Source organism: Macaca fascicularis, chromosome 14 (genome assembly GCF_037993035.2).
Source record: "Macaca fascicularis isolate 582-1 chromosome 14, T2T-MFA8v1.1".
NCBI lineage: Eukaryota > Metazoa > Chordata > Mammalia > Primates > Cercopithecidae > Macaca > Macaca fascicularis.
This window is the reverse complement of record NC_088388.1, coordinates 130,842,328-130,869,095: the sequence shown is the minus strand read 5'-3', so window position 1 is coordinate 130,869,095 and position 26,768 is coordinate 130,842,328. Positions and strand designations below refer to the sequence as shown.

At 43.0% G+C, this 26,768-nt stretch overlaps 1 protein-coding gene across 9 annotated transcripts in view; it reads left to right on the top strand.

The window, feature by feature from the left end:
• The window catches only part of OPCML (opioid binding protein/cell adhesion molecule like), a 1,155,658-nt gene that overhangs the window by 1,093,507 nt on the left and 35,383 nt on the right, over positions 1–26,768 (top strand). The window lies entirely within an intron of this gene.

The window sequence follows — 26,768 nt, the reverse complement described above, 5'->3', positions numbered from 1 at the left end:
TGCCATGTGTTCCAGGGATGGCTCAGCTACATACCTGAGGCCTGGCAAGTTCACTGATGGCTCCTGCAGGTACTTGGGCTTAGATTATAGAGAGTGCTGTTAACTTCTCTATAAATATAGGGTTCCATTTGAATTTTCATCTGTGCCATGCTTTTTGGGCCCTTTGTAAAGTCCTTCCTGAATATACTTATGGATTATGATTTTTGTGGGTGACAGAGTTTCACTCTGTCACCAAGGCTGGAGTGCAGTGACATGATCTTGGCTCACTGCAGCCTCGACCTCCTGGGCTCAAGTAATTCTCCAGCCTCATTCTTCTGAGTAGCTGGGACCACAGGTGCGCACCACTATGCCCTACTATTTTAAAAATTTTTTGTAGAAACAGAATCCAGCCATGTTGCATAGGCTGGTCTCGAACTCCCTGGCTCAAGTGATTTTCCCACCTCGGCCTCCCAAAGTGCTGGGATTATAGGCATGAGCTACTGCAATGATGAATTTTGGCTCCAGTGATAATGGAGAAGCACCTACACTGAAAAATGCAGTCTCCTTGTCAGTTTCGTTATTTCGTGCCCTGCACCAATGGGGAGGGAAGTGGATCCTTGACCTAGTTAGGTTTCCTTAGTGATCACTCTCTCCTATTTGTGGAATTGGTAGGGCTGTCTCACTTACAGGTTGGGTCTTTCCCCATAAGGGAGTAGCGTCCAGAAGTGGTGGTTTCTGTGTCCACAGTCGCTTGAGGGCTCTTTTTCTGTCCTTCAATTGATTTTCCTCCTTTTCATGAATTTTCACACATTCACAAATTTATTTTCACGAGTTTTCACAAAGCTGCACATTGGCTGGGAACCTGCCCCTGGGAATGGCTTTGCCAAAGGTCATTCACTTGGCATCTGCTGTTTGGCACCCCTCGTCCTTGATGGAAGAGTTGACTGATTTGAATGAGAATTTTTCATTGCCACGCATTAAACAGCTGTTCTCTCTAACCAGATGCTTAATATGGTTCCTCTTCCAAGGCTAGTGAAGGGAGCTGGCTTGCTAGTTTGCAGCTGAGAGAAATGATCTAAGAGCCTAAGGATACATAGAAAGAATCCCCTGGTGGTTTGGGGTAAAATCTCCTTCTTGGGTTAACATTGAGAGCATACGAGGCATTTTTAAACAGTGGCCTGTTGATTCGATGAAACTGAGATGTCAGGGCAGCACTGTGAGGTAGTGAGACAGATACAAATGCCATCAGGCCATGCTTCCACTGCCCCCTGCAGTGACAATGCACAGAGCGCTTGTGCTGGGAGCTGTGGGTCCCAGTGGGGAGAGACTGTTCGGTGCAAGCTTCACTCTCCCACACAGTTGCTGCTGCTGGAAGCTCGCCTCCATTTATTCCATTTATCTGAAGCCCTGGCCAAGCTGCAAGCTGCTGTGACCCAGTTACCATGGAGAACTTGTATATTCTTGGCTTCCTTGCTGCTTTTACAGGCAGAATTACGGAAGAGAATGTCTTTGCTGCTAGGAAATATAAATATTACAGAGAGATGCTCATTTTCTCTCCCTATGATGATTATTACCAAAGATATGCAAGAAGACTTCATTACAGAACATTGTCCTTCATAATGAGCCTTCTGTAGGCTTTTACAGGGATGGATAAGCCTTCCAGAAATGGATTGTGTTAACCCTCAGCTCTCTACTGGATCGGCACAAACTAGAACCCTTTGCACATTTAGCAGATTTTTGTGGAGTGCTTACTGTGTGCTAGGCTCTGGGGATACAGAGACTAATGAGATACTGTCTTTGCCTTCAAGGGTCTTAGAGTCTAATAATAAAGCTAGAACTCCAAACAAAAACACTTTCACCAAATGCAGAGAAGTATTTAAAAAGGTAGCGATAGTCCTTTTATGCGACATATGTATATGTTGGCTATTACATACTTGTCAGGAAGATGACTGAAGCAGCACCCCCAAGCTGAGTTTTGAATGTGGAATATTTGTTCACCAGGAAAAGGGAGGGCCTTCCAGAACCATCTTTAGCAAATGAGTTTTATCTTCATGATGTAGACCTGCTGTTACTCCTCCACTGTGTCTGTGTTTCAGACAAGGAAAAGAGGGTGAGGGAAAGTGAAGGCAAATGGAAAAGAGGCACATGTGAACTGAGCCTGCTCTCAATGTTTGCTGGAGTTCTCATTGAATGGGATGGGCTCTTGAGCTACAAGAGAGCCTAGATTGTTGAGTGTATTTATCTCGGTTCATGGCTATCCTGAATGACATTGGGAGTTGCTCAGTAAGGAGTGGGTATGGTTGACAGCCTCCAAGATAGTTGTGAATGATTCTCAACTCCTGGAATGCATGGCCTTGTGTCATTGCCTCTCACACTAGTTCATTTACAGCATTGCAGCTTCCGGCTTGGTCTTTTGTGGTGAGGATAATTAGGCAGCCCTCTGGAGACACCCACAGATGGAGAACCAATTTCCAGTTGTGTGAGTGAGCCAACTTGAAGCGGGCCCTCCAGCCCCAAGCAAACTTTCTGATGGTTGCAGCCCCAGCTGGCATTTGACTACAACCTTGTATCACTGAGCCAGAAACAGTCAACCAAGCCACTCCACATCCCTGACCCACAGACACCATGAGAGACAATAAATGACTACTGTTGTTTTAGCAACAGTATTTAGCAATAGATAATTAATAGATAACTGAGTAAAGAGGAGAACAGGAGCGGTACCTGAAGAGCAGGTGACTAGAAGGCTCTGCCGCACCACCCACAGCCATCCCCTGCCATGTAGACAAAGCACTGCACCTGCCATCAAATCCCCTCCTCCCAGCTGTGTTTCTTGGCCTCACCTCTCTTCCCTTTCTCAAGCAATTTACCACTCGGCTGAAACTTTATCAAGGGCTGTATCGAATAATGTGTTACCAAATCCATCGCTCATTTTTTGATGATCATTTAACTTGAAACGGTTGCTTATGACCTTCTTTTTCTAACAACTCTTCTTGACTTCTAGGACCTCACATTCTCATGAGTTCCTTCCTACCTCCCAGAAACTTGTTTTCAGTCCTATCTGAGGTTCTTCTTTTTCTTCTTAATTCCTAAGTGTTGGCATATTGAAGAGTCAGGTCGTAGAACACCTTTGCTTCTGTCTTTACTTCTTAATAAATAATCTCAACTAGTCTTCTGGCTTTACACATCAGCGATATAATGCTGACTCACAAATTCATATTTAGTAGAATGGTTAAGAGCATGAACTTGGGAACCAGACAATCCGGGTTTCAATCCCAGCTCTTCCACTTGGTAACTGGATGACCTTGGACAATTTTACTTAATCTCAGTTTCCTCATTTCTGTAGTTAGGATGTTAACAATTATCTATGATCACACTTAAGAGGTACTCAACAGATGTGAGTGGCTTCTACTGCTGCTGTTATTACTGTTTTTACTATTGCTACTGATATTCCACAAACTCCAAACACATACATGCGTGCATGCTCACACACACGTCAAACCTGTCTACTGGGCATCTCTGTTGAGTGTCTAGAAGATATCTCAAATTTAAGTCCAAAACAGAATCCTGCACTTCCTGTGAACCTTACATTATTTCTGTCCTAATTCAGTCAGTCTCAGTGACTGACATGGCTATCCATCTAGTTGTGGCACATAGAAAAAATCTAAGTGTCATTCTTAATTCTTCACCTTCCTTCATTTTGAATAGCTGATCTAGTAGGAAGCCTTGGGGTCCTACCCTCAGAACTCATCCCAAATCCTTCCCTGTTTCTCCCTCTCCCTTAGGAAGCCCTGGGGTCCTACCCTCAGAACTCATCCCAAATCCTTCCCTGTTTCTCCCTCTCCCTTAGGAAGCCCTGGGGTCCTACCCTCAGAACTCATCCCGAATCTTTCCGTGTCTCTCCCTCTCCCGTAGGAAGCCCTGGGGTCCTACCCTCAGAACTCATCCCAAATCCTTCCCTGTCTCTCCCTCTCCCGTAGGAAGCCCTGGGGTCCTACCCTCAGAACTCATCCCGAATCTTTCCCTGTCTCTCCCTCTCCCGTAGGAAGCCCTGGGGTCCTACCCTCAGAACTCATCCCGAATCTTTCCCTGTCTCTCCCTCTCCCGTAGGAAGCCCTGGGGTCCTACCCTCAGAACTCATCCCGAATCTTTCCCTGTCTCTCCCTCTCCCGTAGGAAGCCCTGGGGTCCCTACCCTCAGAACTCATCCCGAATCTTTCCCTGTCTCTCCCTGTCCTGTACTGTTGCCGACATCCAAGCCACCGGTGCTTCCTGCCTTAACTACAGACATGCCCTCTGCCCTCTCCATGCTTCCATTTTTGCATCTCTTCTACAACAATGTGTTCCGTACTCAGTAGTCAGATCGTGTCACCTCACTTGCAAGTTCAAAATCCTGAAAAATTGTCTGAGAGCACTTTGCATGAAATTCAAATATCTCTTGCAGGACTGGGCCTCAACTACCTATTTGGCTTCTTCTTATGACCACTACCATCCCCCACCACAAACACACATACACACACACACACGTACACACACACGTACATGCACACACACACTCCCCACCCCCGCCACACACATATACACAAACATACCTACACACACAGTCCACACACACACCCCACCCACATACATACACATACACCCCCCCACACACACATACACGTCTTCCACACAGATACACACACACCCTTCACACACATACACACATGCCCATATACATACACACGCACCCATACACATATACACACACACAGATACACACACACCCCACCCACATACATACACAGGCACACCTTCCACACACCCCACACACACACATACACATACATATATACACATGCACCACACACACAGAGACACATACATATATACACATGCACCACACACACAGAGACACACATGCACCACACACACACATACATACACACACACACACCCACACATGCACACACGCATACAAACCCCTCACATACATTCACACCCCCCACACACACATGCACACAGACATACAAACCCCCCCCACACATACACACTCCACACACATGCATACACACAAACCACACACATACATACACATACCCTGCACACATACACACACATCCCACACACATACACACACCCCATACATACACACACACACACACGCATACACTCCCTCCTACACACATACACACATACATACACCCCCACACGCACCCCACACATACACACCACACACACATACATACATACACAAATACCCCTCCACACACATACACACACCCCACACATATACACACAAACATACACACACCCCCACACACATACACACCCCAGACTCACATACACTCACACACACACGTGTGTGAGCCCTGCCCTGTGCTTGCTCTGCTCTAGTCTCACAAAAATTCTCTCCATGTCGTACCCAGTTATTCTCTAAAGCATCACCTTGTTTCACTTTTAAATCGTGATTTTGTTTTTATATTCCTATATTTTTCCTCGTATTTTCTCTTTGCTTCCAACTCCCTCACTGGACTATAAGTTTCATAAGGACGTGTGTCTTATATTGATTGATGAATTCTTGGCACTTAAAACAACTCAGAACAGAGAAGGTGTTCACCACATTTGTTTACTGAATGAAAGACAAAAAGACAAAAGCAGTTGTCCAAGAATATTTCTAGAGCTCTTATTAACTGGTTTGGGTAGTGATTACTTTCAACAAAATACAGAAGGCAAGATAATTGGAGGTGAAGCAATGAGTATAATTCTAGGAATCTTGAGTGTGGAGTGTCTGTGGGATATCTGGGTGTGACTGGATCAGCGTGGATCAGACCCATGATTTTGGAGTGCAGGAGAGTTCTGGGAGGTGTATGTAATTTTGAGATCCACCAGCGTTTACCGTAAATGACCTAATTTAGTTTGAGACTTTCCCTAAAATGAGCTTCCAGAAAGACGTAGAGCTGCTTTACCTTAAAGTCCTCACAGAGCGTTCTGTAATCTAAAGTGCTCTCTTAATTACTTATTTAGAACAATAGCGTAATGTTTCGGCAGATACATTAACCTGAAACTACCTCAATCAATGCTCATTTGGAATACTTGGGATGTTTTCTGAAAGAATCAATTTGTTTAAAAAAGGCTAAAGATTTTTAACATTGATTTAAATAATTATTTTCGTAGCTGCGGTATAACAATTACAAGTGTTAGGTATTATTGTAACAAGACTTTTAGAAATCATTTTAAAAAGCAACGTAATGAGGGCAGATCACAAACCTCTACGATCCATACAACTCTGTGAAAAATGAAAACCACTAACATTTTATGCAAAAAGGCATTAGTGGTTCAGGATTGAATTTCCACCGATACGTATTGTGAGAAAGGATGGAGGTATGGATAGAAAGTGTGCATGCTTTTGTAATTAGCTTGCCTGTAGAGGGAAGGAGAGGTGTACTTTGGCACAGGGGCATTTACAATTTAAGGAGTTGTTTCTAATGATAGGAAAGCACTGGGCGTTCATACAGGTTGAAGAAAAAGAACCAGAAGCAAGTGAGCAGTTTAGAGATCAACGAGAGCTGATGCATGAGTCAAGGCTAAGCAGAAAGAGAGGGAGGCTGGGTCGGGAGCCCAGATGGGAAGATTCGCTTTGTCCGGATGAAGGAGCACGCCTTCCTTTCAACCTGTAGGTCACGAGATTAGGGACACATTGTAGGTTTGTCAGCGTGGAGGTCAGAAGCTAGAGGGATGTCACCAGCCTCCTCAAATGCATCTATTCAACCTTGCTGTTCACCATGACACCAAACACTTTGTCCTGGAGTTGTCAGCTGCCCTGCTTTGAATGCAGCTTGAATAGTGGCTGGAAGACTCTGAACTTTGAATTCAGAATCTTTGATTCTCATTTGGTTTCGTAGACCATTATCACTAAGATTTGTGAGAGGCTGTGATCTCCACAATTCTTGTAGTAATGTGTGAGGCTCCCTTTCCTTCTGACCCAGAAACCCCTTTCTCACAGTGCTGCCTTGGGGAGAGGAAGGAGAAAGTTCATTTTCCCACTCAGTATTCTCCAGTGAGCATCCCCTCATGGCATCTGGGCGTTGGAGTGCCAGCCTTTTAAATGAGAACATGAAACTGCATCTCCAGATCCACTTCCAACTCTTACATTTTAAACATCTATAAACACTTAACTCACATGATGCCTTTAAATAATAAAACAAGGTGGAATATAATTAAGGGGCAAAATGAGTTGTACAGACAATTTGTGCTGTGAGCGGTCTTTTTAAGTTGACTAATGTGACATTGTTCTCCAGGAAAAGAAAACTTCAGCATTTTATTTTCAGAACTACCTGACCCAAATTAGGTCACTGGAGTGTGAGGAGGAAGGATTGAAAAAATCCCAGAGCACCTCTCAGGTGATAGGAACTCTTGCATTCCTTTGTAATCCCACTGAAGGGAGATGGAAGGCCAGAGGAGGAGGGCTGCACAGGGACTCGGCTCCTGTCCGAGGAGTCATTTCTGCCTGCAGAACAATGAGCCTTCAGGCCAGTGGGCGAGTCTGTTATCAGCCCGCAGCAGACTGAGAAATAATCTCCAGCCACTAGCAACAATGGGTGCCGTATCTCAGGCCAGGTAATGAGGAGCCTTTAAACTGCATCAGCTCGATTTTATTATCCTTTAGTTTTACACTTCTCAGCCTAGAATAGTCTTATCTTTTCCTTTCTGTTGTTCTGTGGAAACCCCTCTCCCTCCACAAAGGAAAAGATATTAGGTGGCCTTTTCCTTTCCTTCTTTTTTAAATTTGAAGCCACAGCATCATAATAAATCTCTATAAAAATACACATATGTGCATGCATAATTAGAATTACCTGCCTCAGTTTCTTTTGTGCAATATCTGATCCAAAATGGATGAAGTATACCAACCACATTTTAATGACACGGACCCGAGGCTCCAGCCCTGAGTGCTTATTGGGGTCCTGACTGGGAAGCAGATTTATCTATATCCAGGCAAACCCTACATCTCCTCAGCTGGAGGTACATCCTACACCAGCTTTCATATGTGCTCAGAGACATCACGGAAGAAAGGAAGAAAGAAAATCTTGGGCTGCCCAGGCCAGCTGTTTCTGTCTTGCTGATTCAGTCCAAAGTATTAACTGGTTCTTTCCATGTGTTTCTCTTAAAAGCTGTTTTTTCATTCCAACAAACATTGACCAGGATTGAAACAAGCTTTATGTCTCATACAGAATCATTCAGACTTGTTCCCATGGTGCCTCCCTGTGCCACTGTCTTCTAACACGAGACATTCCACATGAGTCTGAAAGGGAGGAGGGCCCTGGCAGGAAAGGGAGTTGGCATACTTAAGATCAGAATTTATTTCTCTATATAGGTGTGCATTGGTGGAGCTCTGCATCAAATGATTCCTAATTCACAAGAATGAAAACGACAGGAAAGTGAAGCAGTGACCTGAATACATGTCAATTAGCCTATGATCCCTTTTAGTTTCTCAACTTTAAAGATATGTATAGGTTAATCATGAAAAACAAAGAATTTGGTTTTATTTTTAAAATGTATCTGGAAGATTTCAAAGAGAATTCCAAAAAGAGTTAAACATAAAAATGAAAAAGCAGTAACAAGTATATAAGGTATTTTTATAAGTGTGAGTTTGGGAATAACTTTGTATGTAAGACTCAAAGTGCAGAAGTTATAAAAGAAGCTGACAACTTTGGCAATGTCAAAAAACTTATTACAATGAAAGAGATTCATAAATGAATTTAAAAGAAACATATCAGTCTGGAAGAAAATATTCATAATGCCCGTAAGAAAAAAAAGATGCTATACACAAAATAACATAGAGTTCTAATAAAATAATCTAAGAAAATGTAAAATAATCCAATAGAAAAATGGATTAAGTAAATAGGAAACATACAGTAGAAAAATACAAACAGATAATAAACATAAAAAGGATGATTGATTTCACTAGAAATAGATTCATTACAAATTACCATAAGGAGATATTTTACAGAATGAAATTGGTAAAATTCAAGAAGATGAATAACATGTGGCTTTGGTGTGAATAAGGAAAGGGTCATCCTCAGGTACCCTAGTGGAGAGTGAAAGTTAGGAAGCTCAGTGTAGACCAATTGGGTAGCCTTGATTACATTGTAATTAAGTATTTCTAAGAATCTTTTCTATAGAAATTCTTGTATTATAACCAAATATGTGTAGAATGATGATCATGGCAATGTGCTAATAGAGAGAAACTAGAAAAAACCTGAATGTCCATCACAAGGGGGAACATTTAAATAAATTATGATTTTTTTTTATGTAGCCCATAAAAAGAATGTGGCAGATTCATACAGACATGAATAGGTCTATTTCATGAAAAAGTTAACAAATAATAAGCATATTATGCCACTTATGTAAATGAAAAGATCAATATGTATATACACACCTCTATATGCAAAACTACACAGAAACTGTAACATTAGGATATAGCACTAATTGCCAACCGTGCTTTCCTCTGGGGAAGGGAATGAGAAGAGGGTAGTCGTGAGTAGGGGCTACTTTCACATCTTGGACATAGACACACTTCTTAATTGAGTCTTTTATCAGTGAGTTGACTCATTTTTTAATTGTGTGAAAGGAAGTAAAGAAAAAATATTGCAGATCCCAAGTCATATGTTTAATTTATTATTAATAAATAGAGGGGCTTACTCTGCGTGGTGTTAATTTGAAAAACTCCAAGAAAGCATCAATGATTTGCCCGTTTTCCCAGATAAAAAGTAGTTTGTTAAGGCAAGGACCATCAAAACAAGAATAACTAATAAAAGTAGAGATATTTGCTTAATGGAAACTTTTATTTATTCATTCTTTTACTAAACAAATAATTGTAGAGCCAATGTTTTGTACCAGGCCATATTCCAGACATTAGAGATTAAGCCATGAACTAAGCATAGTTCTTCCTTTCATGGAGCTTAAATCCTGGTGGCCAGGCTGGAGGCATTGGATAGGATGGGGTGGGTGTCAGACTATAAACAAATACACAAGTACATATACAGTATAATGTCACGTGGTGTGAAGTCCTCTGATAAAAACACAGGCAAGGTTAGGAGGCTGGGGTGGGAAATATTTGTGATATTCTGTGGGGTAGTCTGTGACAGCCTCTCTGGTGATAACTTCCAGGCAGAGACGTGAAGGAGATGGGAACACAAGCATTTTCTGGAAGAAGAGTTCAGAGGCATTGCCGCAGCTGCAGAGGCCTTTGGAGGGGAATCTTATCCATCTGCTGGGAAGGCAGCCAAGGAAAAGGAGGGGTGGCAGAAGCTCACAGAAACAAGAGAAAAAGTCATGAAATGAATTTTGTTTATGTGCTAAGTGACATAAGTTACAGAAACTACTTAGTAGTTCAAACTCCAGGGAGTTGACAATATTATTTCCATTTTCAGGATGAAGAAACTGAGTCTCGAAGCAGTTAATTACTTGCCCAAGACTACATGGCTGTACTGTGTCTGAGCTATGTTTGAACCTAGGTCTCTTTGAATTTGAGAAATATGCACAGTAGCTAGACCAGCAATAGTCAAGCCTATCAGCATTTCATGAACTATGGAACCGTAATTCCCAGGGGAGGGGCCCAATAATACGTATTTTTAGATAGCTACTTAAACGCCACAGATGATTGACCAGCAAAGTTTGGGGACTATTTATCTAGTAGTCTGTGCACCTCCGTTGGCAGGTGAGAAAATGGATGTCCTCAAAGGTTGAATGGCTCAGGAGATATACCTCAGTGTGGCAAAGCAGGGTCTAATCTCAGATTCCCTAAACCTCAGGTTATCTCAATCCTTGCAGTGCAGTACAAAAGGGCTTCTCAAGGGTGATGATGCACATGAGAATCACGTAGAATCTTGGTAAACTACAGACACTCTTCAGGACATCTGGAATAGGATCTGAGATTCTGCATTTTTAGCTAGTTCCCTAAGGCCACCAGGTGCTGCTGGTCTGAGGACTACACTAGATTTTCTTGGAAAGCTTCTTATTGCTGTCCTGGCCTCCACTCTAGGTTTAGAGATCTGAGAATTCAGCCCTTTCGTCTGAGTGTGTGACAATGTCCTTAACACACTATTTTGTTCTCAGTGATTGAAAAATTGTGTTTCAGTGAGTATGTGATAGTGTTGAGAAAAGAGATGGTGTTGAATGGAACAAAATGAGGAGCAAAAGAAGTGAAATGATGTGTGTTGCTGATGTAGTAAGATCTTTCAAAGTGAAACTGGAAGATTGTATTTACAGAGGAGTTGGGAGAAGAGAGTTAAGGCAATTAGGCAGACAACTCAAGTCAAATCTTTCAAAGTTCTGGCTTCACTGTTGGATAAGTGGGTATTTTTAACTTGATTAATCCGGATAATTGGTAAGGGAGAAGTTCTGCTACTTCTGGTGTGGATGGATATTGCAGCAGCAGGTGCAGAGTGGTCATGGCCTTGTTGGGACTCGGGACCCTCTTTCCCCAAGGTCTGGGAATTTATTTATCTTTGCTACCCCTGTCCCTCTCCATGTCTGACCTTCAGGGGCAATTTCCAGATACAAACCTGAGCATTGCCCTCTAGCAAAACCTAATTATCCAGGCATGGTCACCAGCCACCCTCTTTCTGTAGAATTTCAGTTTACTGCCATGAATGTCATGTTTATCTAAGAGATGAATCAGGGAATTAAGAGATATTGTCTTCATCATTGGATGACCATTCTTCCTCCGTTCTAGAGAGGTTATGCAATGTAATCGAGCTTGTATTTCTATATGTCTTATGGCAGAGCAACCTGCTCTCAGAGCCCTTACCAAGGAGACTCCAGCCAGGAAGCAAATCCAGCCACTGCATTCTTTAGATGTTATAAATCATCATCTCTTTTCCAATGCCACTCGCTTCTAGCTCAGAATGACCGACGAACAGAGTTCATGTCAATGTCACTGAACACCCATCTTTCCTGGAATCTCCTGTGCGGGGCTCAAATTCTCAGAAAGGCTGAGGTTTTCAATTTCACAAGTTGTTGGTACAGAGAAGCTCACCAGGCAGCCTCAGGAAAGCTGGTATGGAAATGGCACACATCATGACAGATATGGTAGGAAAGAAACAAAGTGTTTTTTCTTCTCTTACACAGTCAACACAGAACACTGAATGCTTCACCTCTGATCACCAAAATATGTGTGTAGAGGGCAGGGGGTTCTTCCCACCAGCAAGTAATTCTCCAGTGGACACTAGTTGCATGTCCTCCTACTAATGCTGTTCTATTCTCTATCTGAGGATAGTGCTCAGACTCACAAGACTGGCCCCTATTTCAGAAAATTGCAACTAGTACATTGTCACCTATACTTACTCCAGAACAGCTTGATATGGTTTGGTTCTGTGTTCCCACCCAAATGTCACCTTGAATTGTAGTTCCCATAATTCCCAAATGTCATGGGAGGGACCTAGTGAGGGGTAATTTAATCATGGGGGTGGTTACCCTCATGCTGTTCTCGTGATAATGAGTGAACTCTCACGAGATCTGATGATTTTATAAGGGGCTTTTCCCCTTTTGTCTGGCACTTCTCGTTCCTGCCATCGTGTGAAGGACGTGTTTGCTTCCCTTTCCACCATGATTGTAAATTTCCTAAGGTCTCCTCAGCCCTGCAGAACTGTGAGTCAATTAAATCTCTTTCTTTTATAAATTATCCAGTCTGTGGTATGTCTTTATTAGTAGTATGAGAATGGACTAATACACAGCTATAAAGCCAAGTTCTTACTACTTGCTCCCAGGGTCTAATTAATTTGCAGATCAGCTCACAGAAATCAGGGAAACACCATTTTTTAATTTACCCATGTATTACAAAGAATATTACAAAGGATCCAGATAAACAGCCAAATTGAAAAGATGTGTAGGGTCAGGTTTGGGGAAGAAACATGGAGCTTGCATGACCTTTCTGGGTGCACCACCATTTGGGAACCTCCTAAATGTGTTCCCCTTTTCAAAACCTGTTCAAACCCAGTCCTTTTGCAATTTCATAGAGGCTTCATTTCCTAGGCATCATTAATTACATAATTGGCCATTGGTGGTCAACTCAGCCCCTCTTTCCTCCACATGCTGTGGTTGGTCTTTCTGGTGACCAGCTGCCAGCCTGAGCTATCTAGGAGCCCTCAGTCCCCAGTCATGGCATTAGCATAGAAAAGGCACTCTTGCAGCTGTAGAGATTCTAAGGGTCTTATGAGCTGTATGTCAGGAGAGGAGAGGAAGACCAAATACCAAATACTTATTTCACCTTTTCAGAACCTGACTCATGCTCTGTTCTCATCAGGTTCACTCAGTATCCTCAGGTACATCATTAACCTCACTCAGCCCTGCTGCCCATCTATAAAGTGGAACAAATTCTACCAGATTTCATGGGATTTTATTTAATTACGGAAATGCTTTGTTTATCCATCATATGGAATGAGCTGGTACACACAAGTAAATATCTAAAATAAAACTCCAAAACAATTTTTAAAATTTCAGTTATCGCTCTGGAACTCTTTCTAAGGAATGCTTCCTAAGAGAACTCTTTCCCTTCTTTGGCTTGTTAAATGTAGTCTATGTGATATTTCGTAGCCTTATTTTAATGACTCAAGGTCATCTTTGTGAACTGTGTTTATTGTGCAGTGCTGAATTTTGGCGATATACTCTGGAGCTATTGAAGTACATGGTTATTTGCTTCTGCAAAAGATAGCCCCAAGTTGCTATGCTTTTGAATACTTTCTATATTTTTTTCTTATTCTTCTTTGCTGTCAGGATACCAAGCATCAATTTTTGCTGCTGAAATATCATTTATCTTTAGTCACCATACATCTTCCTCCTGCCCTGTTGACTTTGGTCCCTCTAAGTTTCTATTTTGGCGATGGTTCTCAAAGTAAGATTCATTGACCCCTGAGGATCCTCAAGACCCTTTCAGAGTGTTTGTGAGGTCGAAACTCTTATTACTGTGAGTTCAAAACTGTTTTCAAGGTAATACTAAGACATTATTAGCTTTTCCCTATGTGTCCTGTTAGTACAAAAGCAGTGGAGGTTGCACATGCTGGAGCCTTGGCACTAATCAAGTTAGCATCTTCGGCTTTGCTAGCTGTCATTGCAATCCTCATTGCCACAAACGCACAGTAAAAAAAAAGTCACTTTAATTTAAGAATATTCTTGTTGAGCCAGCATAAATCTATTTTTTACATTTCAACCCTAGAACACATAAGCTTTCAGCATTCTGTGAGATGAACTAGCAGTATGCCCAAAACACAAAGTACAATGTTTTCCCAAGGAAAAATCACCTGTTAGACTGTTTGGTTACCAGCTCAAGTAGCTACCCCACCCCCACAACAGCATTGTATTTGAAAAACAGCTGACAAATAACTCAACGTTATTCAGTCTTGAGTATCTGGCAGATCTTTTCTTGAAAATGAATAATGCGGGCCTGTCACTTGGACGAAAACCACTGACAGCATTTGTTGCTAAAAATGGAATTTGAGCTTTTGAGCTAAAATTAGAACTTTGGAAAGCTTGTATTTGCTTTTATGAGCTTGACAGGTTCCCAGTGCCTAAAGACATTTCTCATGAGATTGGTGGCAATATTAACAGATGTGATTTTTTTTTAACTTTCGTATAACGAAGTATGTCAACATTTGGAAGATGTGCTTATCACAGTGAATAGAGATCCTCTACATAACCAATATGTAATGTTCCAAAATGATGTGTGGAACAAAAAAGGAATCTATATTAGGCAAGATTCTCCAGAGAAACAGAACCAATAGGATCTCTCTCTCTCTCTTTCTATATATATATATATACACACTCTATATAGATATATATTATCCTACATATATGTAGATATATATATATATAGAAAGATATGTGAGTGTGTGTGTGTGTGTGTGTGTGTGTGTGTGTGTGTGTGTGTGTGAAGACAGAGAGAGAGAGGAGAGAGAGAGAGAGAGAAAAGGAATTCGCTCATGTGATGATTACGGAGGCTGAGAAATTCCAAGACCTGCCTTCTCCAAGCACAAGACCCAGGGAGCAGATGGTGTAGTTCCAGTTGGAGTCTAAAGGCCTGAGTACCAGCAGAACCAAGAGTGGAAGTTCTAGTCCAAGTCTGACAGCCTGAAAGCCTGAGGCCGGTGGGCTAGTGGTGTAAGTGTGAGCTAGAGGGCAGGAGCAGGTTCCTGTTCCAGCCTGAGCAGGCAGACAGAAAGAGCAAACTCTCCCTCTGCCTTTCTGTTCTGTTCAGGCCCTTTGTGAATTGGATGGTGCCTGCCCACATTGGGAAGCATGGCCCAGTGAATTTTAATGGAACAGAGTACAAAACATTCATTGACACGGTCTCAGATTCTGAAATTAAGCTTTAAGAAACTACCATTTGTTGAGTTTTGGTGTACATGAAAGAATAATACACACAATTATCTGAAAGGACTATTAAATGCTTTATTTCCCAACTCCCTAACTTTATGAGGAAGGCTACATTTTCTTCACATATGTCAGCCAGAACAATCTATCACAATAGACGGAATGCGGAAGCAGATATGGGGATCTACCTGTCTCTGTTATGGCAGACATTGGCATTATTTATCAAAATGGCAAAACTGTCTTCACTGATATTTATTTTGGAAAATATGTATTTTTCATCGTAATAGGTACTTATGTTAAAATATAATGGGTTTATTGGTGTTTTTTAAAAAATGAATTATTCACTATTTTTAAAAAAATTATTCAAATGTCTAACATGATAAATGTTGATAGGCATAATACTACAAAGCAAGTTCTTAGAAGTCCTCAGTAATTGTTTAAGAATGTCATGGGGCCCTGACAAAAAGTTTGATGATTGCTGTCCTTATTAGTTCTTATTCCTTTTATATTATTGTCTCATCAAAACCTCACAACAACCATGCAAGACAGGCTGAAAAGGAATCACTGTCTTTATCTTGCTGCTGTGCATAATTAAACTGCAAGTCTAGATTAGAATCCACACTTTTTAGCTCCTAGTCAGGGGCATATTCACTGTGGTTGGTCAGAGGAAGGGGTTAGAATATAACCAGATTTATGCTCCTTATCTTCTATGCATGTTAGTCAGGTCTGCGTGGGGTTCTGAGGTAACCTTTTATGAATCATCATGCTCTTTGATGCATGGATTGTGTAGTGTTCATCTTTTGCTACTTAAATGCCTTTGATTCCTCCCACCACCCCCACATGTTCATGTCTTACTTCCCCAGCTTTTGTGTTACCTTACCCAAGAGACCTTCTCTGTCCACCCAGGATAGAACAGTCATTCCCGCAGATCTCCCCACCTCCCACCCCGCTTCAACCTGCTTGATTTATTGTTTCCTGCACCACCGACCCATTGACAGATTCCGGTTCTTGGTTTGTTGACTGGCTCTCCTCTCTGGAATCTAAGCTCTTCCACGGCAGACGCTTTGCCTGCCCTTTTCACTAGTGTGGACCAATGCATAGACCTGTGCCTGGCCCAAAATACCTGATATTTGTTGAACGAAATAATTCATTCAACAAGGCATTGAATTAGCACGGCATAGGGAGACACAGCCTATTGCCCCAATTCCCCAGAGGGCTCAGCGGACCGTACGCCAGGCAGCTGGGGTAGGAGTGTTTTAGCCCCGAGTTGGGAATCTGGGTGGCAGGTCACTGACAACGCCACAGAAAGGGAAACAAAGGTTCGGGGCAAGTGCTTGGTACATGGTGCTCACTCCGCAGCTTTTAGTGGATGGGGGTCTTATTGCTTTGGAATGTCTTCACAGTCCTTGTTAAGGTTTACTGTTATATTGGTATTTGTTTGATTATCTCTTTACTACCCGCCTCCTCCGTAGAAGGCAGGAATCCCATAGCATTCACTGACGGAACATCCACAGTTAATCAGTCCCTCAAACATAGTTGACATTCAATAAATATTTGTTAAAGCATGAATCTCTTTATCATGAATTCCATGTGTTTGTAAATGTATCAGTGTGTGTGGTCTTTCTCGACAACTCTATTGTAAGCTTCTTAAGAGCAGAATAGATGTCTCGCCCCTTGTGTTATTGGTCTTATTACCTGTCGGAAGCATGAACACCATGCCCTACGACAGTGTTCAAGGCCATTCATGCCTGGCCCTGCTCAACTCGTGAGCCTCATGGATCCTTTTGTGTTTTCAGAGCATTTGACTCCCTCTATCTCTGTGCTTCCTGACATGGTACCTCTGCTACCTGGGATGCTCTTTCAAAATGTGTTGGTTGTGCTAATTCATCCTCATTCTCCAGGTCTCAGCTCGGGTATCAGCTCCTCCCAGAAGCCAACCACAGCAGTCTGGTTCCATTGCTTCCTGTCTGCCCCATGCCTCGGCTGCATCCCTCCCCTGCTGCACGAGCCACATTCTATTGTCACCGTCTTCATCACATCAAGACTGCCAACTCCCTGAAGGGAGTGATTGCCTGACACAGCTGTATCCCTTCTGCCTAATGCAGACATTGACAGATTAATGAGCATGATTAATAAGCTTTCGTTTAATCAGGGAATTGTAAAAATAGAGTATTATAGAAACGTATTGTTTAAATCTTTAAGGAATTTCAACTGGACCAAGTTGAACAATACACAATAGACAATAATAGCACACATTTATTTGATAACTTCCTCTGACAAGTCCAATGCACTTTACATGTTTGCTACTGCTCTTTCCCCCACACCTGATGCCTTAGGTAAATGCCATTGATTCTTCATGGAAGAGAGCTGGGTACCCACCCTCACCACCCTCTACATGAATCATAGGTAGAATCATTCATCATTTGTTGATTATGGGCTAATGTGGAAGACCTGAAGTCTTTTCAGCTATTTTCTATTGCTGCTGACAGTAGTGCACTTGGAAATTAGCAAGACAGATCATGAGGGTATTTGACTAGATATATGGAATTTCTTCTAATTAAAATCCCTAAACTCTAAAAAAATTAACTAAAAATAAATTTTAAATTTCCTGCCCGGTGTGACCTCTCCTGTCTTAAAATTCCTCTAACATTTATTAGAATTACAAGCTATTTAATTCTCAAGGCTTTGGACATCTTTTCCTTTGTTCTGACTTGTTCAATTTTTCATTGTTATGTAAAGTTTCATATGTTTATGCATTGTTTTCTCAATTGCACTGTGCTCTCCTGAACAATGGGAAACTGTTTATCCTTAGCTGCAGTTCACAAAATGCCTAAGGTTTCCTCTGAACCTCTGTAGGTGTCTCTGTGAGGGTTAGAGAAAGCGGGGAGAGACGGAGGGAGAGAGACAATATGAACGGCTGTGAGAATGAGATAGTGAGCACTAGACTATAAAATCTTGAATTCCTACACCTCCCCTCTACCCAACCCCAAAATAGCAGCTGAGCTTTTACAACTCAATAAAATTTTAATAGAGGATTTTATTGGCAGAGAGAGAGGATTCCACTACTTAAGTTTGATAGTCAATAACCACTAACACATATCATCTGATGTCTGTGCTTTCTCTCTAAAATGTAGGCTGCGTGAGGGCAGAGATTATAGTCTATAGAGTAAGTTATGCCTTACATATGAATGAATGAATGAATGAATGAATGAATGAATTTGACAAAGAAGGTTTTTGACAGAGAACGGTAGTCTCTATCAATATCTAATTGGCTTGGGATGTTTAAACACAAGATAACTGCTTTTGAGTCTGGAATGATTTAAATGTAGAGTGAACATATAATGTAGTGTCTACACTGAGACCCTTTTGAAAATGAAGCGACGGGCATCTGTATTACAACAGATGAACAGATGTAAACAAAGACTCTCTGGCAAGGGAGAACATACAAGCATGCTCCTAAGTGGCATCTCAAAGGGATCTCGCTGGAGGGCGGATTTGAAGATTTAACCTTTGCCCACGGGGACCTCAAGTCCCATTTGTTTCTGCCCTATTAGAAGTGGTTATTACTTGCAGGGAACCATCCAGTTCCACAGGGACACTGCTCTGGGAATGAGGTGACCTTTTGAGGTAAGGGATCTCACCGGTAGCATGTAAGCCATCTCAGGTCACTGCACACTCCAGGCTTCTCTCAGGCTAAGCAGCCAGTTGGCATCTCTGAGGTGCCCACCAGATGGGTGTACAATACACTGTGTGATAATTTGCAAAGTAAAGGAATGCTGTGGTTCTGTGCTCAATTTACAGAGTGAACAATTAGACAGAAATGAGATGTGCAAACTCTGTGAAACTTTTTTTACAATGCTGGTATTAGGAGCCTGGGATTTAGATCAGATCGTTTAAGAATCTAGCTGTTATATTTTAGGAGACAGGGCTCGACCTGTAATATATCCAAGTTTATGTGATACATTCTATTATAATGGTCTTACACTCTGTTCCTGAAATTACAAATGTCTCACAGGAAAAGGGTGAGTCAGATGTTATACTGGCAATGCCCTAACATGTTTATTCAGTCCAGGGTCAGAGCATGATTATTAAACCCTACTGAAAAAAATAAATTGACATTTTAGACTGAAAATCACATCCTTTCTAGGGGGTGTGCATACTGCCTGTGTGCAGATATTATGTGTCCCTGCAGTTATGAAGCATTTATGTGCTGTGGTGGATTTCCAACAAGTCAGTTCATCCTGTTTCCCATAGAGCAGGCTTGATTGGATCTGAAGGCAGCCCTTCTCTCCCCTCCATAATGGGAAAAATTTAATAGCTTACAGAAAGCCACAAACTCCATTCAACATGTCTGCTGCCATGTTCCCCAAGGCCCTGGGTGCTGGCTTCCCCCATCATCTGCCCTCTGTCCCCACCTGGGAGCCCTCTGTGAGGCTATCGCAGTGAGCAGTGTGTGGAAGAGGCAGTGGAGCATCTCTGCAGTGGAGGGGCTGTTACCGCAGGATAGTGTGGGGCCTGGTGCCTCCTGATGAGATATTAGCCCACTGAAGCCTGACCTTGGAAGAGCGGGCTCTGGCTCACTGAGCATCGGTCGTCACCCTTCCAAATCAGGCTTCCACCATCACACTTTTCAGATTAGTTCTCTTGTTGCTCACAAGGATTGGATGCAAACGCTGATTTTCTCAGACCTTATTTCCCAGGAACAAGTTATGACCTGGGAGAAGCTGGGTCTGTAAAACTAGCAAGGAAAGCTGAAGGTGACCCTCTCATCCTTTGACGTCTAAAATTATAGACCATACAAATGAGACCAATTATGAAACAATGTGCTTTGCAGGATTCAATGCAATAGACATGCGTTGAGTAATATCTAGTTGCCAGTCCTGGTTTCTTAACCTACCCCCCTAAAAAAAACCTAGCATGCGTTCTGCATATAGTACACATCTTTCCTCGCTAATCATACAGAAGTGACAAACTATGTTGAGAAGGCAAAACATGAAAATGGCAGTTGCCATATGACTGCAATTTCCTTGAGTTCACTTAAAAGTGCAGAATTATCTTCCGTAACCAGAATCCACTTAGCCAAGAGCCATCAGCAATGTTCCTCAGAAAAGTAGTACCAGTCAGGAAATAGCCTGCAGTGTAATTTCCAGAATATCTTTTCCTCTTCACCCTGTCCATGCTGTGTCCCTACCCTCTGTGCCATCCCAGTTCTGCCTGCTGAAATGAGAACATTTCAAGGCTTCTTTGAGCACTGCCTATAGACAGAGCTACGTTTCTTTGTACCAGCCCCACCCCCAACCAACTAAATAGTATCTGCTCTCTCCTTGGAACCCTGCTGAGGGGCTTAATCACCATGCATTTTTTGGGTTACTTCTTGCTAAGCTCATATTTAGTTATGAGTAATCAGTCTTACCCTCAGCACTAGACAATTAGATGACATAAGACTGGCACTGCATTTTGTTGCTGAATGGACTTACTCATTCTTTGTATATTTCTTCAGTCCTTTTGTGGGGCCTGATCATGCGTCAGGAATTACACTAGGCCTTGGGGATGCCCCTGGGAATGAAATGGATCGTCTTTGAAGTCACTGAGCTTCCTTCTCTCTGGTGGGAGATGTTGGCAATTCAATATACATTTACATTTTGATGCAGGTTTCTCAACTTTGGTGCAGGTTTCTCAACTTTGATGCTAGTGATATTTGGGGTCAGATAATTATTTGTCAAGGGAGACTGTCCTGTGCAATGTAGTACAGCTTTCCTAACCCCAGCTATAAAGACCAAAACTGTCTCCAGACACTGCCAAATATATCCTGGGGACAAAATTACCAGGCTGAGAATTACTGCTCTGACATGACAAATGCAAAGATAAATGTAGGTTCTACGGGAACCCAGATGAGGGGCATCTAACAAAGACTCTAGGGTCAAGGAAGGCATAACAGTCAAGACCCCAGTGGGAAATAGATGGTACTTTCAACTTGGAATAACCTTAGGGAGGCTGAATAAGACAATCCCTTACAACATGTGGCCATGGTGCAGGGAGACTATACAGAGGAGACTTATAAGCAAGGTCAGATATGTCCACGGGAAAGAAGGAGGGGTGGTATATGAATGACACCTATTATTTCTATGTCTGAAATCTCACTTATAAGAATGTTTGTGTTCATAGTTAATTTGTTGAGGCTGCCCATCTGGCTGGTGAGAAGTTCAATCTGAGTCATATTTTGGGAGACTGACTTTCCTCACTGGAGTATACAGAATGCTGAGAAAAGGTCTTTAGTTTTCAGTCCTTAATGGTAGGCTTATTGTGTAAGTTCAAAAATGTTTGTTGAGTGAAGGAACAAAGGAAGTGAGGGAAGATGTGAAAAAAGGAGGGGAAGAATGAAGGAAGGAAGGCAGGAAGGCAGGAAAGTAGGAAGGCAGGCAGGCAGGAAGGAAAAAAGGAAGGCAGGCAGACTGAAAAAAGGAGGGAAGAAATGAAGGAAGGAAGGAAGGAGGGAAGGAGGGAAGGAAGAGAGGGAGGGAGGGAAGGGAGGGAGGGAGGGAAGGAAGGGAGGGAGGAAGGGAAGGCAGGAAGGAAGAAGGGAAGGGAGGGAGGGAGGAAGGAAGGAAGGAAGGAAAGTAGGAAGGCAGGCAGGAAGGAAGGAAAAAAGGCAGGCAGGCTGAAAGAAGGAGGGAAGAAATGAAGGAAGAAAGGAAGAAAGGAAGGAAGGAAGTGCTGATGGATCATGGATTCTAGATCCAGCTTCATCGTCACCCAGAGTGAGGTGCTGTCGCTGACTGGAGGTCTGCCTTGGAAATCGTGGGAAATGACAGCTAGTCTGCCTCTGGTGGGGGCACCTCCACAAACCCAAGCTTTGGACCTTTCATCCTCCCCCAGCTTGGTGTGCACCCACCTCCATGGCCTAGACGCTGTTTGCTTGTTTCTGTGAAACAAATGCTTGAATAGTAATAATCTTCTGGGTGCCTAGCAACTGCTTTAGACCCCATGACACAAAAGTCATTAACAACTCTGAGGCCAGAAGCTAAGAATTGAGGATTTGCAGGTCTTGCCACCTTTTTGGGGACGGGGCAGGGAAAATGTTTCTCATTCCTTCCATTCTTGTACAGCTCTGAGAACAGAACAGGAATCAGTTTTCCAATAGCCTAGCCTGTCCTGTGACAGCAGAGGAGCGTGACGTTGAACCCAGGGAGGGAGCAAAGCAGTTTAGGGGAATTGAAACCTACTCTGTACTACACAGAAATCCAGTGAGGGCAGAGTTTGAAAAACTGGTAAGATAAAGGAAGAGAGAAAATGGGGCGCAAAAAACCTGAAAATTATTGCATTGATAACAGTTTTTACCGAGACCCATAAGGAACCGCAGCATATTGATGGAACACACACAAAAAAGTCTTTGTTTGTGCTTTTGTTCTCCGCCAATCTACATGAGGTTCTGATAGGACAGATGGCCCATACCTTCCACCCAGATGGGAGCACTCAGACTTTGAGGGCCCTGGATGGAGGTCCCACAGCAGGGGCAGCAGCAGAGCCTCACCCCTCACCTAGAGCTGTGTGCCATCCTGGCATCCCCTCAGCGCTCCTAAACAGGAATGGAATCTCCAGTCAAGAAAGTGCTATTTTTTATTTTTACCTGTTCATGTGTTGACTTTTTGGGAATGGAAACAGAACTGGGTATTTTCTTCAACACAGCAGCCAGACCAGCTGAATAAAGGACTGATCGCAGGCCTTCTAGAGTGTTCCGTGCCTCTGTGGTCTCAGGAATTCACCTGCTGTGTCCTCCCGTCTGCCCCCCCCCCGCCCCCGCCCCAGCCCTATACCCTTCCTGCTTCCCTCACCATCTCGTCAGTGTCCTTGATAATTCGACAAAGTTAATACTCGATTAATAACTCCTATGATAGAAGAGTTCCTGGATGAGCTGTAGCCCCCATTTACAATCTGCTGGTGATTGAAAAATTATGTTCAGCTCAGTAATAATTGATGGAAATGGTCTCTTCTCTTCTGCAGCTGATTTGCTTTGTAATTGTGATTTAATAATGTAAATATCACTTGTTTTCTTCTCAAGATGAATTGCCTTCTGATTTGCTAAGCTCAAGCCTCTTTGGGCTTTCTTATTGCTTTGTCTCTTCTCATGGGATTCTAGGTGAGATTTATTCCTTATTTAGCTGTGTTTTTCTTTATACACACACACCTAGGCACACACACACACACACACACACACACCACACACATTGAGTCAATGGTTGGAAGAAACACATATTACTTTTCAACCACCTACTGACTATCGAAAATTAGAGTTAATGCTTTTTAGAAATCACTAAACCCCACCCCATTATTTTCACTAAAGATAGAACAGGAAGCCTAGGGTGGTTACACAGTTTATCCAAATGGACACAGAAAGTCGTAATCACTCCTGAGCCTAGTATGGTGTTATTTCCTCAATGGTGAGGAAAGTTTGAAAAGAATCACCCTGCATCTTACTTCCTTTACTGCCATGCATTTATGCCACTTGTGTGTCTGTCTGTGTATGTGTGTATAATATGCAGAAAGCAATAAATATCACACTGTTGTTTACATTAATTTCATGACTTACTCTCAGGATACAATATTCTATAATTGAAAAAAGAAAACCTCTAGAGTCCAGTGGAAGTAGAGTAAGCTCACCGCATTGGAAGGGTGGCTGCCTCTCCATTATGACTCATTTTCTGCGGAAGACCCCTCTATGGGCAGCCCTAAAAATCTGCAGACACCACCGTCGAGGCACCAGGCTCCAGCACCTGCCCCATATGGTTTCCTGTGCAGCAGCCCCTTCCAAACTACCTGTTTCTATCCACGATCCTGCAGTCCAGGCTTGCTCTGTTGGAGCCCTAGTCACCTTCCAATCCTCTTTGTTTTTCTCCCTCACAGCAACATTGTCTGCCAAGAAGACGGAGGCTCCATGCTCCCTAAGGCAACAAAAACAAAACTGATAAACTAATCTGGGCTAGTAGGAAACAGTCTAGGAACTGGCAGGGTCCTCCTTCCTTTCTAGGTCAGATGTGTTCATTTGATCCAGGCCTTGAGTGTGGTGATGAGGAAGCACATGAAGACCCAGCAAGGAGGGCAGGGGATTCCCCTGGGGCCTGGGCAGGGAGCTTTGGAGGACGACCAGCCCTGGCTGCAGCCACATGTCACATCACAGCATTCTCAAGGCTCCATCTCCCAGAACCAGAGCCAGCCCAGGTTTCTGGGGCAGAAACAGAACTCACACCTCCAGACTTCACTTCCTAGAAGCTCTGAGCCCAAATCAAATGTTGAGTGCTGTCCAAGAACTGGGGGTGAGTGCACAGAATCCCGATCTTCTGGTCCAGAAAGACCATCAGGAAAAGAGCCAGGAAAGAGTGGTGGCTGAGCGACCTAAGAATTGAGTTCACTGGGTCCCCTCGTTTTGCAGATAAAGAAACTGAAGCTGGATGAAGTAAAGTGGCCTGCTCAGGGGTCCTGGCTAGTTAGTGGCAGAGCAAAGGCCGAAACCTTGATCTCCTCAGCTTCCATTTGGCCTCTCTGAACCTGTTGGCACTGAGCTGCCGTAGTCACGGGCCAGTTATAACTGTTGATGTGAAGCTGAAAGTTTGGGCATCGTACTGGAATTGTCTTCACTGTCCTGTAGGCCCCTTTCGTGGTTGCTCTGTATCTGGGTGGGAAGGATTAGCGAAGTAGCCATGTAACTAAGAAGGGACATTTTTAGTAAAGGCGAGGAGGACAGAAAGTAGGTAGAAGTATCATTTTCCTGCATTTGAAGTGTACCCTAAGACGCATGAAAATGGGCCTCAAATCATCTAAGTGGATGATTAGTTACACCTATGAGACATTATTCCAGTCTACTCATCAAGGGGAGGGAGGAAAGAACAGCTACTTGTCAAGATCTACATGAATAGAGTCTTAGAAAGGAAAGGAAAGAATTAATTTCCCCCATTAACACAAGACATTACGTTCAGACACACATAGTCCTTCATAATTGTCAAAACCTCTCTTTCCTCCCCATCACCAAGCAGCTAAAGCACAGTGACAGATGAGAGCTACCTTGAAATTGTCACAGTGTCTCTGTTTTTGTGCATGGACTGTCAAGACCTCAAATAAAGCCAGTATGGCTTGGGCCAGCTCTGCAGGGAACTTATGCTCCCTTGTGGGACAGGGACCCTGAGCTCCTGGGTTGGAACCCAGTCCATCAATGCCATGATTATCAGATTTCCAGAACTTAAGGAATTATTTGGGATTCTTAGTCATAGACCATCTTGCTCGGTGATGAAAGGTTATAAAATATTAAAACAGACAGCGACCTTGGAGTTCATCCAATGCAATTTTTGTATTTGATAGAAAAAATAATTGAGGTTTGAAGGGCTGAAAACACTTACTGAAAATCACATATTCGTGACAAAACTGGGATTAGATCGTTGGTCTTCTGATCTCGAATTCAGTGGTTTCCTCCTTGAGTTCTACAGTTAGCATGAGTCACAGAAGGTCGTATACAGTGACTTCTTGGGTGACTAGGCTAAGGAGGGAGGTTAGCAAGACAGATGCCTTTGGTGAGAAGTCAGTTTATCATAGTCCAAGGTAGATGGTAAGTGGGAGACAGATTTGCCTAGAATAGCACAAGGTACAGATGAGAAGAGCCCTTGACAGGAAAGTTTTCAAAGGGACCCCCGCCCGTAGTGGAGACTTCGCCCCTTGAGTGCACAGCTCCTAACGCTTTCCCCTCAGTGCACACTAGGGCCCAGTGCATGAGCAACGCTATCTCCCCGTGACGCTTCAGAGCTCAGACCTTTATGCTCTGCGAAGTGTGCAGGATGTCTGTGGTTATGGCTTGCATGCCAATTGTGCTGCCTGGGTTAGTGGGTACTTTGCCTATAAGCTAATACAAGTATTTTGAAAATATTGATAAATGCTGAAGGTTGGCATCATTGTTAAGCAGCTGTGATGCCAGGAACTAATATAGGGAAAGGATAAAAGAAAGAGCATCGAATAAAAGGGAAGAAAGAGAGGAAGGAAGGAGTCAGGCTGCATCCAGGCCTCATCTGCAGAAACTAGGCTGTGCTGTTTCTCAAAAGAGCATTTCCCCAATACCCTGAAAAGACCATAGGACTGTTTCTCTCATTGCTCTGGGCCTTCCCAACCACTTCAGAAAGAGGAAGCTCTGGTACCTGGTCTGCCAGGACTTTGAGCCAGGAGCTCTTGAGCCCCAGCTGGCTTTCCTTCTCCTGGGGGCTGCGATGCTGATTCCCTCTCTGGTCGGCTTAGGCTCCAACCAACTGCAATTGTCTGTCTCCCATAGAAGAGTATAGCTGATGAGCCTGGAGCTCTGGGAGAAAGAGAGCACACAGAATCTTTCTTGACCATCAGTCCAGCAGAGTCCTACATTGGAGCGGCCACACCCTATTTGGTCCTAAGCCACTGCCTCTCTCTTTTTATTTT